General features: G+C 46.2%; 1 pseudogene; it reads right to left on the minus strand.

Moving 5' to 3' along the window:
• Positions 1 to 6,347: 6,347 nt before the first annotated feature.
• On the minus strand, positions 6,348 to 6,933 carry LOC134601176 (high mobility group protein B1-like; annotated as a pseudogene).
• Positions 6,934 to 11,320: the final 4,387 nt, after the last annotated feature.

The following is an 11,320-nucleotide window of genomic DNA, read 5'->3' on the forward strand; positions in this document are numbered from 1 at the left end:
TGTTTTACACAATATTGTGTATTTGGGCCTGGCTGGGATCGAACCTGAGTTGCCTGCATCCCAGTCAGGATCCTTACATTGGGCTCCACGCATCTTTGACATGTTCTTGGTATCCTGTAGTCTGAGCCTGTTTGCCTGGGATTTGCACACCTGTTCCTGGTTCCATGATTATTGGCTGAGTCTTCCTATTTAAACCCCGCAAGTCTGGTCCTCGTTGTCAGATCGTGTTTCCTGTTCCGTTTGGTTTCACTGCTGTTTATCTGACTCCTGGTTTTGATCTCCTGCTTGTCTACTGTTTTCGTCTGATTGCCGCCAGCCCTGACTTCTGATTCTGTTACCGACTACTCTTCTGGATTTCCCTTGTCTGTACTGCGTTCCAGGAAGCACTGGTTATTTCAGCCCCAGTGCACTGTGTCACACCCTTTGGGATTTCTGTCCTGAGTCCCCTCGGTCTGTGCCGAATTGCAAAGGGTGCCTTAACTCTGCCTGCCGGACTCCCACTCCAGGTAAGATCCCTGACACCGGCTTGCTGATTCCTGTGTACCAGACCCCGGCTAGTTCTCGTTTACGCTGTCTCTTTGTGCCCTTGACCTCGGATTGTTCCTGACTCTGTACTTCTCCTATTACGTCGAGTCCAGCCACTCTAAGGTCCGGTAGACGTATCTCTCCTCTGTGCTGTCTTCTGTTAGGCTGGATCCTGCGTGTAGTGGTATATACTCGTTACACATTGCCACTCATATCTGGTGTCACAATAGCATGCATTTAAAAAAAAAAAAAAAAAAATTCACTGTTATAGATTGAATAGCAGTTAGTTGTCTTCAAGCGTGTGTGTCAGGCCTAGAGCGTCTACTCTGCCAACCTCTGCCAGTGCACAGTGCCACTCATATCTGATGTCACAATAGCGTGCATTTAAAAACGAAAAAATGTTTTCACGGTTATAGATTGAATAGCAGTTAGTTGTCTGCAAGCGTCTGTGTATCAGGACAACAGCGTGTACTCTGCCAACCTCTGCCAGTGCACAGTGCCACTCATATCTGGTGTCACAATAGCGTGCATTTAAAAACCCAAAAACCTTTTTCACTGTTATAGATTGAATAGCAGTTAGTTGTCTTCAAGCGGGTGTGTCAGGGCTACAGCATGTACTCTGCCTACCTCTGCCACTGCACAGTGCCACTCATATCTGGTCTCACAGTAGCTTGCACGCATAGTACCACTAATCCAAAAAAAATGACAGGCAGAGGCAAGCCACCCTGCAGGGGCCATCGTGGTCGTGGTGCTGTGATTCCCTTTTGCCCTAGAATAATGCCCAGTTTTCAGAGGCCACGTACCCTGAACTTGAAAAGTTCTGAGGACATAGTTGACTGGCTAACACAGGACACCCAATCTTCTACAGCTTCCGCTCGGAACTTTGATGCACCATCCTCCTCCAGCTTAGCTTCGGGCACCTCTCAAGATACCACTCACCCGCCTGCCACCACCACCAACACTAGCACCACAGCCGCTTCACTTTATCTGTCAGAGGAGTTATTTACACATCCGTTTGAAGAAATGAGTGATGCGCAACCATTATTGCCAGAGAATGTAGATAACAGGGATATGTCTCAGTCAGGCAGCATTACACACATGGACGTACGGTGTGATGATGATGATGTTGTACCCGCTGCTGCTTCCTTTGCTGAGTTGTCAGATACAAGTGAAGCGGTTGATGATGACGATGCGTCCATGGATGTCACGTGGGTGCCCGCTCGGCAAGAAGAAGTACAGGACGAAAGTTCAGATGGGGAGACAGAGAGGAGGAGGAGACGAGTTGGAAGCAGGGAGGAGGTCGTCGCAAGGAGCTAGTGGCACAGTCAGACAGCATGCATCGGCACCCGGGGTCAGCCCGACAGCACGCCAATCAACGCATGCTGTGTCCACCACCAGAATGCCGTCATTGCAGAGCTCAGCAGTGTGGAATTTTTTTGTGTGTCTGCCTCTGACAACAGCGATGCCATTTGCAACCTGTGCCAAAAGAAACTGAGTCGTGGGAAGTCCAACACCCCCTAGGTACAACTGCTTTGCGTAGGCACATGATCGCACATCACAAACGCCTATGGGATCAACACATGAGTACAAGCAGCACACAAACTCAAACTCAAACTGAAGATGCTGATCCTCCTCCTGGTCCAGCATCTTCAGCCACATCAACCACTGCTGTCCTCCTTGCCCCCTCTCAACCATCCGCCACTCTGTCTCTCGCCTTGAGCAGTTCCCGCTCATCTGCCCACAGTCATGTGTCTGTCAAGGACATGTTTGAGCATAAGAAGCCAATGTCAGAAAGTCACCCCCTTGCCCAGCGTCTGACAGCTGGCTTGTCTGAACTATTAGCCCGCCAGCTTTTACCATACAAGCTGGTGGAGTCTGAGGCGTTCAAAAAATGTGCAGCTATTGGGACACCGCAGTGGAAGGTACCCGGACGAAATTTCTTTTCACAAAATGCAATCCCCAGCCTGTACTTGATTGTGCAAAAGGAAGTTATGGCATGTCTGGCACACAGTGTTGGGGCAAGGGTCCATCTGACCACTGATACCTGGTCTGCAAAGCATGGTCAGGGCAGGTATATCACCTACACTGCGCATTGAGTAAACCTGCTGATGGCTGCCAAGCATGGAATGCGTGGCTCTGCAGAGGAGTTGGTGACACCGCCACGACTTGCAGGCAGGCCTGCTGCCACCTCCTCTACTCCTCCTACTCCATCCTCTTCCATAACCTCAAGACTCCTAATGTTCGACCACCTGCTCCAACAAGAAAAAGCCGTTAATGAATATTTGTATGACCGGGGTGCTAGGACAGCCTCTGGGGAGCTGGGAATTTTTTTTCCACGTTACTGGACGCTCATGTGCAATGCCTGTAGGCTCATGCGTCCTTTTGAGGAGGTGACAAACCTAGTCAGTCGCACCGAAGGCACCATCAGCGACATCATACCATTTGTTTTCTTCCTGGAGCGTGCCCTGCAAAGAGTGCTCTATCAGGCCGTAGATGAGCGTAAAGAGGAAGAGGACGAGTTGTGGTCACCATCACCACCAGAAAAAGCCTTATCAGCATCACTTGCTGGACCTGCGGCAACGCTGGAAGAGGATTGTGAGGAAGAGGAGTCAGAGGAGGAATGTGGCTTTGAGGAGGAGGAGGAAGACCAACCACAACAGGCATCCCAGGGTGCTCGTTGTCACCTATCTGGTACCCATGGTGTTGAACGTGGCTGGGGGGAAGAACATACCTTCATTGAGATCACTGAGGAGGAGGAACGGGAAATGAGTAGCTCCAACCTTGTGCAAATGGGGTCTTTCATGCTGTCGTGCCTGTTGAGGGACCCTTGTATAAAAAGGCTGAAGGAGAACGACCTGTACTGGGTGTCCACGCTACGAGAAAGTGGCTGAAATGTTACCATATTACAACAAGTTGGAAAGGATGCAGCATTTGCAAAATAAATTAAAAAGTATGCTTTACACAGCGTATAAGGGTGATGTCACAGCACAACGGGAATCTAACAGGGGAAGAGGTGAAAGTAATCCACCTCCTCCCACGACCACGCCGTCAAGGATATGACGCTTTAAAGACGTGTTGTTGATGGAGGACATACAGAGCTTTTTAAGTCCTACGCATCGCCACAGCCCTTTGGGATCCACCCTCAGAGAACGACTACCCTGCAGGAGCCTTCTGTGTGTGACTAAAGTTTAATTTACAGAGCAGGAGATACAAACTTATATTGGAAGTTTAGGAACTGGTTGAAAATCAAACCATGTTTTATGTAGGCTGTGTCAGCCACAGCTAGGGCTGCATAAAAAGAAACAAAAGGCATGTACCATATTTTTCTATGTGTAAGACTATATTTTTTTTCTAAATTTTTTTAGTCTAAAGTTGGGGGTCATCTTATATAAGGAATATCACGGCAGGGGTTAAAAAAACAACAACACTTGTGTGCAGGACCTAAGCCAAGATGGCGCTTGCCGCATTTCAGTGTGCCCCAGCCCACACACATACCTAGTCTCTCTCTGGTCGATCTACTTCTGAATGCTGTGGCAAGGAGGAAGAGGTCCCTATATGCGTGGGAGCTGCAGCAGACATCAGCACTGGATTTTCCAGCTTGTGCTGCTATTTTTCGTTTGTGTGAGAATACACTGCAATACTGGCACCGGCCAGTAGGTGGCGCTGTGAATGGAGAAAGGCAGGGAAAGGAAGCTACAGCTCATCCCTGCTTCTTTCTCCTGACTGCAGCACAGAGTACAGCCAGCAGAGACAGCCTACAGATCAGGCAAGTGAGGCATGGAGGGGAGAGCAGACTACGGATCAGGTAAGTGAGGGATGGGGGGCAGCCTACAGATCAGGTAAGTGAGGGATGGGGGGCAGCCTACAGATCAGGTAAGTGAGGATTTGGAGGGGCAGCCTACAGATCAGATAAGTGAGACATGGGGGGCAGCCTACAGAAAGGTAAAGTAGAAGGAGCTGAAATGAGCAGAAAGGTTCTGCAAGGGGCAGGAGGGGTCAGCAGGGAATAGGAAGGAGCAGGAAGCGGCAGCAAGTAGCAGGAAGGGGTAGGGGATGTTTGCAAGGAGCAGGAGCGTGAAGCAGAAGGAGCAGCAAGGAGCAGGAGGGGTCATCAAGGAGCAGGAGGGGTCTGCCAGGAGCAGGAGGGGTCTGCAAGGGGCAGAAGGGATCTGCAAGTAGCAGGAGGGGTCTGCAAGTAGCAGGAGGGGTCTGCAAGGGGCAGGATGGGTCAGCAAGGAGCAGGAAGGGGCAGCAAGGAGCTGGAATGGGCAGAAAGATTTAGAAGGAGCACAAAGGTAAAGTAGGAGAAGGAACAGAAAGGGTCTACAAGGAACAGAAAAGGTCTACAAGGAACAGAAAAGGTCTACATGAAACAGAAAGGGGCAGCAAGGAGCAGGAAGGGGCAGCAAGAAGGAGGAAGGGTCTGCAATGAGCAGAAAGGGAAATCAAGGAGCAGAAAGGGTCAACAATTATCTGGAAGGGGTAGAAGGAGCACAGAGGTAAAGTGGGAAAAGGAACAGAAATGAGCAGCAAGGAGCAGGAAGGGTCTGCAAGAAGCAGAAGGGTGCAGAAAGGGGCAGCAAGGAGCAGGAAGGGTCTGCAAGAAGCAGGAAGGGGCAGGAAGGGGATGCAAGTAGAATGATGGGTCTGCAAGGAGCAGAAAGGGATCAGAAAGAGAAAGGAGCAGAAGGGTGCAAAATAGGCAGAAAGTAGCAGAAAGGTAAAGGAGCAGAAGGGTGCAAAATAGGCAGAAAGTAGCAGAAAGGTAAAGGAGCAGAAGGTGCCAAGGACGAGTGAAGACCGTGTCAGAAGAAAAAGAATGAAGGAGAAGAAAATGAAATTGGAGCAGATTGGGATATGTCCAACATATCCCCAGATAGCTTGGATCTGAGCGCTCAATATGTCCGAACAGCGCTCAGATATCACGAATACAGTTGGATCGCCATGTGGTTAAAGTTGTCTCTTTTGACCAACCGCAAGCATGGCTTTCATGCCCAAAATAGTTCCACAGATTTTAATGTTAAAAGTGCACAATAGTAGGGTGAGGTCAGAAAATAGCAAAGGCTGATGGGAGATTGAGGAGGGACAAAGCAGCCAGTTTAAACTCCCTTCTGGAGAAACAATAGGACAGGAAAAAGGGGGAGGGGAAGAGGCACATTTTCCCATGGATTTAAAGGGGCAGAAAAAGTGTTTTAAAATCCAATAAGCCCAAATAGACTTTTAAAATGGCAATACACCCCAGGGGCCATAGTCGCAGGGCTGGAGGCGGGCAAGTAGTCCCCTACAAAAACTCATGAAAAACTCCCTAAAAAAGGGGAGTTTGTCACACTGTTTTTATATGAAACTGTTTTAAATGAGTTCTGATGATATTTAAAAAATAAAAAAAATTAAAAAGCTTATTTACTTAGAAGCAATCAGAATGTCAACAAAATATTTGACAGTTTTTTTGCAGTTACAGAGTGGTATTCTGTTAAAACAGAACAACAATTATGATGCGGAAGATAAAAAATAATAAACAATATCCCGATACAAACTATATTTTGTGCTGTGCACCAACATGAACCAGCTTTACATTTCCATGCCAATTTACAACCCCCACACTGTGCAAGGCAAAAGTTAGTGGCATTGAAAAGCAACTCAACACAAAGCTGTCTAAAGACACATTTGGTAGTATGTTAACAAAACATAACAAAACAAAAAAAGGACACAGTACAGTTTAAAATTAAATCTTACACAGCCTTATATTTCATTTTTTTCTTCCTTAAAAGGAGTGAGTTGTGTTAAATGCTATATAATCCAAAAAAAAAAGATTGAATAAGAGTTTATTCATCATCATCCTCCTCATCTTCTTCATCCTCCTCCTCATCATCTTCATCCTCATCATCATCATCATCATCATCCTCTTTCTTCTTTCTTTTTTTCAGGTTTGGCAGGAGCTTTTTTTGCAAGCTCGGGGCTTCTCCTTTGCCCAGTAGGCTGCAATATATTTTTCATATTTCTCCTTCAGTTTAGCAGTTTTCCTTTCATACGGTAATTTGTCATCTGAAGCAGCTGTTTTTCCACATCTCTCCCAATTTATTTGCAAATTCCCCGATTGTCAGACCTGGGTGCTCACCTTTGATTTAGTGACAAAAGTCAGAACAGAACAAGAAGAAAGCAGATGGTGGTCTCTTTGGTGCATTTGGATCCTTAAACTTCCTTTTTGTCAGCTTTGGCCATATCTTCAAACTTCCCCTTTTCCTTAGCAGTCATGGTATTCCATCTTTATGAACATTTCTTGGAGAACTCTGAGAAATTTACAGATGCATCTGGATGCTTTTTCTTGTGTTCTTCTCTCAAGTTTGCACAAAGTAAGCATAAGAGGACATGTTTCCTGTAGGCTTCTTGGGATCACCTTTACCCATTTTTAATTAAGTTTCCAATGCTGAGTCTATGGAGCTAAATGTATTGCGATGATGATGATGATATTATTTTTGTGTTCTTTATAAACTTTGTAGAAGCAAAAAAGTCAGACAACCATTTTTCCCGGGATGGGGCTCAGTGGGAGCCCTAAAGTAGTATGATTAAAAGGCTTATGCCAAGAAGACTCGGAATAGTTAAAAATGACGCTGGGATGCTGGCAAGGAAGGCAGGTTGATCGAGATTAGAGACTAAGCGCTGCTCACACTTACACAACAACAAGACATATTTTTTTTAGGTGACAGGCGAGTGTGGAGTATGAATGTGTGAGAATCTGCATTGGTATATGTGTAAACTGTGATGAATAATATGCATGCATACGTTGAAATCGAAAGAGTTTCTGACTAATGTTTTTGAATTGGATGTTGCTGATGCTTAAAATATAAAAAAGAATTCCAGACATTGTTTAACTATGTAACAGAGACCAGTGTATCAGGGACAAGGGGAGGATGGATGGACTGAGAATAAATTGTTTGGAGTCCTGACAAATGAAAGTTCTAAATGTGCTAATATGCAAAATGAGTATACCAAGTTGATGTATCGTCTTTGTAAAAGTCAGAGAAATCGCAGCGTAGTTTGGAAGCGAAAAACAAAAAAAGATGGTTTCAAAAAGGTTTTGAAAGAATGTTATTTTGACTAAAAAGTTCGGAACTGTTAATATAAAGAATAATTTGCTAGACGGTCACGGATAAGATACCAGGGTGAATAAATTACATATTTTTCGAAGGGGCAAAATACTTTAAGTACAAAAGAGAGAGAATGTTAGTTTTGCTATGCATTGAGCAGCCAATATGGTGCTGATCTGACTATTTATAATCTGAACTATTTGTGACGCTGATCTGACAATTTTATGACACATCCAGTGACTTTAACATTCCCTATGAACCCCGCCCAAAAGGTGTCATCAATAGGGAGGTTGTCCAGTCAAGTTATCAGATCAGAGATCTGATTATAGAGTTCCATCTGAGGATTTTTGTTTTATCTTCTTTGTAAAAGTATAAAATACTGTATAATATTTGTAGTCTATGTATATTTTGAAATCTGTCTGCAGCCAGATGGAAAAATATGCAAAAATGTTTAACTATAAATATTGAAGTTGCTGTTATCCATTTGTTTAACCCTTTAAAGACAAAACATCTGGAATAAAAGGTAATCATGACATGTCACACATGTCATGTGTCCTTAAGGGGTTAAATTAAAATATTAATCATAATCTTATTAATTGTAAGATACTCAATACGTTTGTTGAGTTATTGCCCAGATAACATTATCAACACAATAGTTTAAGTGAAATACATTTTTGTTGTGTTATGCTGTAATTAAAGAAAAGACCTCTGTGTCTTTTATGGTGAAGAAAAAAAGAGTTGAGAAATAAGCGATCCTTAGCTCCTCCTTGTAAGCAGGAGGAGGCAGTGGCGTACATACCAGGGTCGCAGGGGTCGCGGCTGCGACCGGGCCCGGCCCACCAGGGGGCCCGGCCGCCCCTGCGACCCGGTATGTAGCCACTGGGCCAACTTCTTCTCCTGGGGGGCCCAGGAGCCGGCCACCTCCGGGCCCCCCGAGGCTGGCCCTGCTGTCACCCGGCTGGCCGGTCCTGCGGGCGCGCAAGGGAGCACTCTTCCCTAAGTGCTTCCTTTTCAGCTCCCTCGCGCACCGCACTGATACTGGAGCCGGAAGATGACGTCATCTTCCGGCGCCGGTATCAGTACGCGGCGCGCGAAGGAGCTGAAGAGGAAGCACTCAGGGGAGAGTGCTCCCTCGCGCGCCCGCCAGCCTGACTGCCCGCCGGGTGACCGCCCCCCCCAGGAGCCCAGCAGCACCACTGGACCCCAGGGAACCCCTCAGCACTCCAAAAGGTAAGGATTAAATAAATAAAATAAAAAAAACGTTAGTGTTAGTGTGTGTGTGTAAGTGTGTGTGTTAGTGTGAGTTAGTGTGAGTGTGTGTGTTAGAGTGTTTGTCTGCTAGTGAGTGTCAGTGAGTGTGTTACTGTGTGTGTTTGTTTGTGTGTGTGTGTTTGTGTGTGTGTGTGTTAGAGTGTGTGTGTCTGCTAGTGTCAGTGAGTGAGTGTGTGCCTGCTAGTGAGTGTCAGTGATTGTGTTACTGTGTGTGTCTGTTACTGAGTGTGTTTGATGTCTGTTAGTGAGTGTGTGTTTGTCAGTGAGAGTGTATGTTTTGTAAGTGAGTGTGTATGTATGTCTGTCGCTGAGTGTGTCTCTGTCAGTAAATGTGTGTGTCTGTCAGCTAGTGTGTATGCGTCTGTTCGTGAGAGTGTGTGTGTGTGTCTTCAGCACTTACCTTTCCCCAGCGCCCGACTCCCTTGGCGCAGGGGATCCCTCCGCCTCTCGGCTCCGAATGCGCATGCGCGGCAAAAGCCGCGCACGCATTCAAACCGCCCATAGGAAAGCATTACTCAATGCTTTTCTATGGACGTTCAGTGTCTTAGAATCGCGGAAGCGCCTCTAGCGGCTGTCAGTGAGACAGCCACTAGAGGCTGGATTAACCCTCAGTGAAACATAGCAGTTTCTCTGAAACTGCTATGTTTTCAGCTGCAGGGTTAAAACTAGAGGGACCTGACACCCAGACCACTTCATTGAGCTGATGTGATCTGGGTGTCTGTAGTGGTCCTTTAAGTGTGTGTGCATCTGTATGCACTGGCGTACATACCGCGGTCGCAGGGTTCACAGCCCTGCAACCCCTGCGACCAGGTGCCCGCCGCAATGTGTTGCGGCCCCGGTCCGCCAGAGTAAGCGCGGGGGGTTGGGGGGGGGCCCACGGATCAATTTTCGCACCGGGGCCCCATGGGTCATGTGTACGCCACTGGGAGGAGGGTCACAGTGATGCCCCCTCCAAGAGTCTTTGAAGCCTGATGGAAAGGGTGATGTGCTTGCTAGATGTGTATTTCCTAGTATCAACCCTTGAACTAAGTAAATGTATTTATTTATTTATTTTATTTTTATTAAAGATTTTTGTTGTGCTCATCAAGGAAAGTACAAAGCAATATGGGAATAGGAATGTTGTACAAGTATTGGGTAAGGAGTATAGTACATGAAGAGAATCACATTTGTATCCAAAAAAAAAGGTTTTCATCAAATCACAAAACACCTCTGCATGAGGTATACATTGTAAAATATACTTCAGTACAATGGCAAAGTTGTGGACACTTGGTGTGTTGAATTGACACAGTTATGTTACATTGTACATGGTTTCACCTGTCATTAAAGCATATACATCACAGCTGCTGTCTACCTATTAGAACTTGTACATGTAACAACAAGAGCAGTATCAAAATAATACATAGTAATTAAATAACGCAACACAACAAGAATCATCTCAATAGATGAGAATAACCTTGGAGTTTGAAAATGGCTTCAATTGGAAATAGAATGGTACATATCGAAGTGACTATAATGTTGAGAATATTAGACCCATATGTAACCCTGTGAAGTTACACAGACTGCATTATCTGAAATGCCCAGTAGATGGCACATGGCCCCAGTATGTTGTTAATAAAACATTGAGCATTGATCACATGACTTGCTGAAATCAGTGGGAGGAGTGTGGCATCATCAGTTCCTGGGAGGTTTTCCTGCACAGCTCTGGGAAGGAGGGCCTAAAAGGATTCTAGAAGGATGACATGCTGAGCTGAAATGGAGGACATGTGAGAGACTGTAAAAAGAAATGCAACCTGGCAGAGAGAACTTGTTTCACCCAAGATCACACCAGATGAGAGAGGGACCTGCTGGCAAAGACAAGCATTGAACCCAGACGTTTGGTGAATCCAGTGAGAGGAGACTGCTACTGACTACCTGGTTAATTGTGTTGTGAGGGTACGCCAAACCTCTCCCTGTATCACCACAGGGCACCTGTCTTCTCACTCACAGTAAAGACTCTGAGGTCCCGTACAGACATTACACATCTGAGGCTGTGTCAGTGACTCTGTGGAGCAGGACTTATTAGGGCCCCAACTCTCCTATGTGCACCAACGGCCGCTAGGGCGAAGATCAGGGGGTGGGACACAGGTGTGCTGGTGGGTGAGTGGGGAAAATCCACATTTGCATTGTTATCTGTTACGCCATTGTATTTTCCTATGTGTGTTGGTTCAATTGCTATTTACCATATAAAGTTAGTTCCAGTTAGGCTGTGTCAGTCTTATTGCACCAAGTATGTTCCCAGTGGGACCCCACATCCCTACCCCGGATGTTCCACTGGGTGGAGGCGCTGCCGCAGACATGTACCCCAGCTCCCAGATAGCGGAGGCTCAGGATCCGCCTGTCAGGCATAGTGAATTAACTAGGTTTAAGGACCCCAAAGACACTAGGGGGCATCCCCAAAA

Source organism: Pelobates fuscus, chromosome 3 (genome assembly GCF_036172605.1).
Source record: "Pelobates fuscus isolate aPelFus1 chromosome 3, aPelFus1.pri, whole genome shotgun sequence".
Classification (NCBI taxonomy): domain Eukaryota; kingdom Metazoa; phylum Chordata; class Amphibia; order Anura; family Pelobatidae; genus Pelobates; species Pelobates fuscus.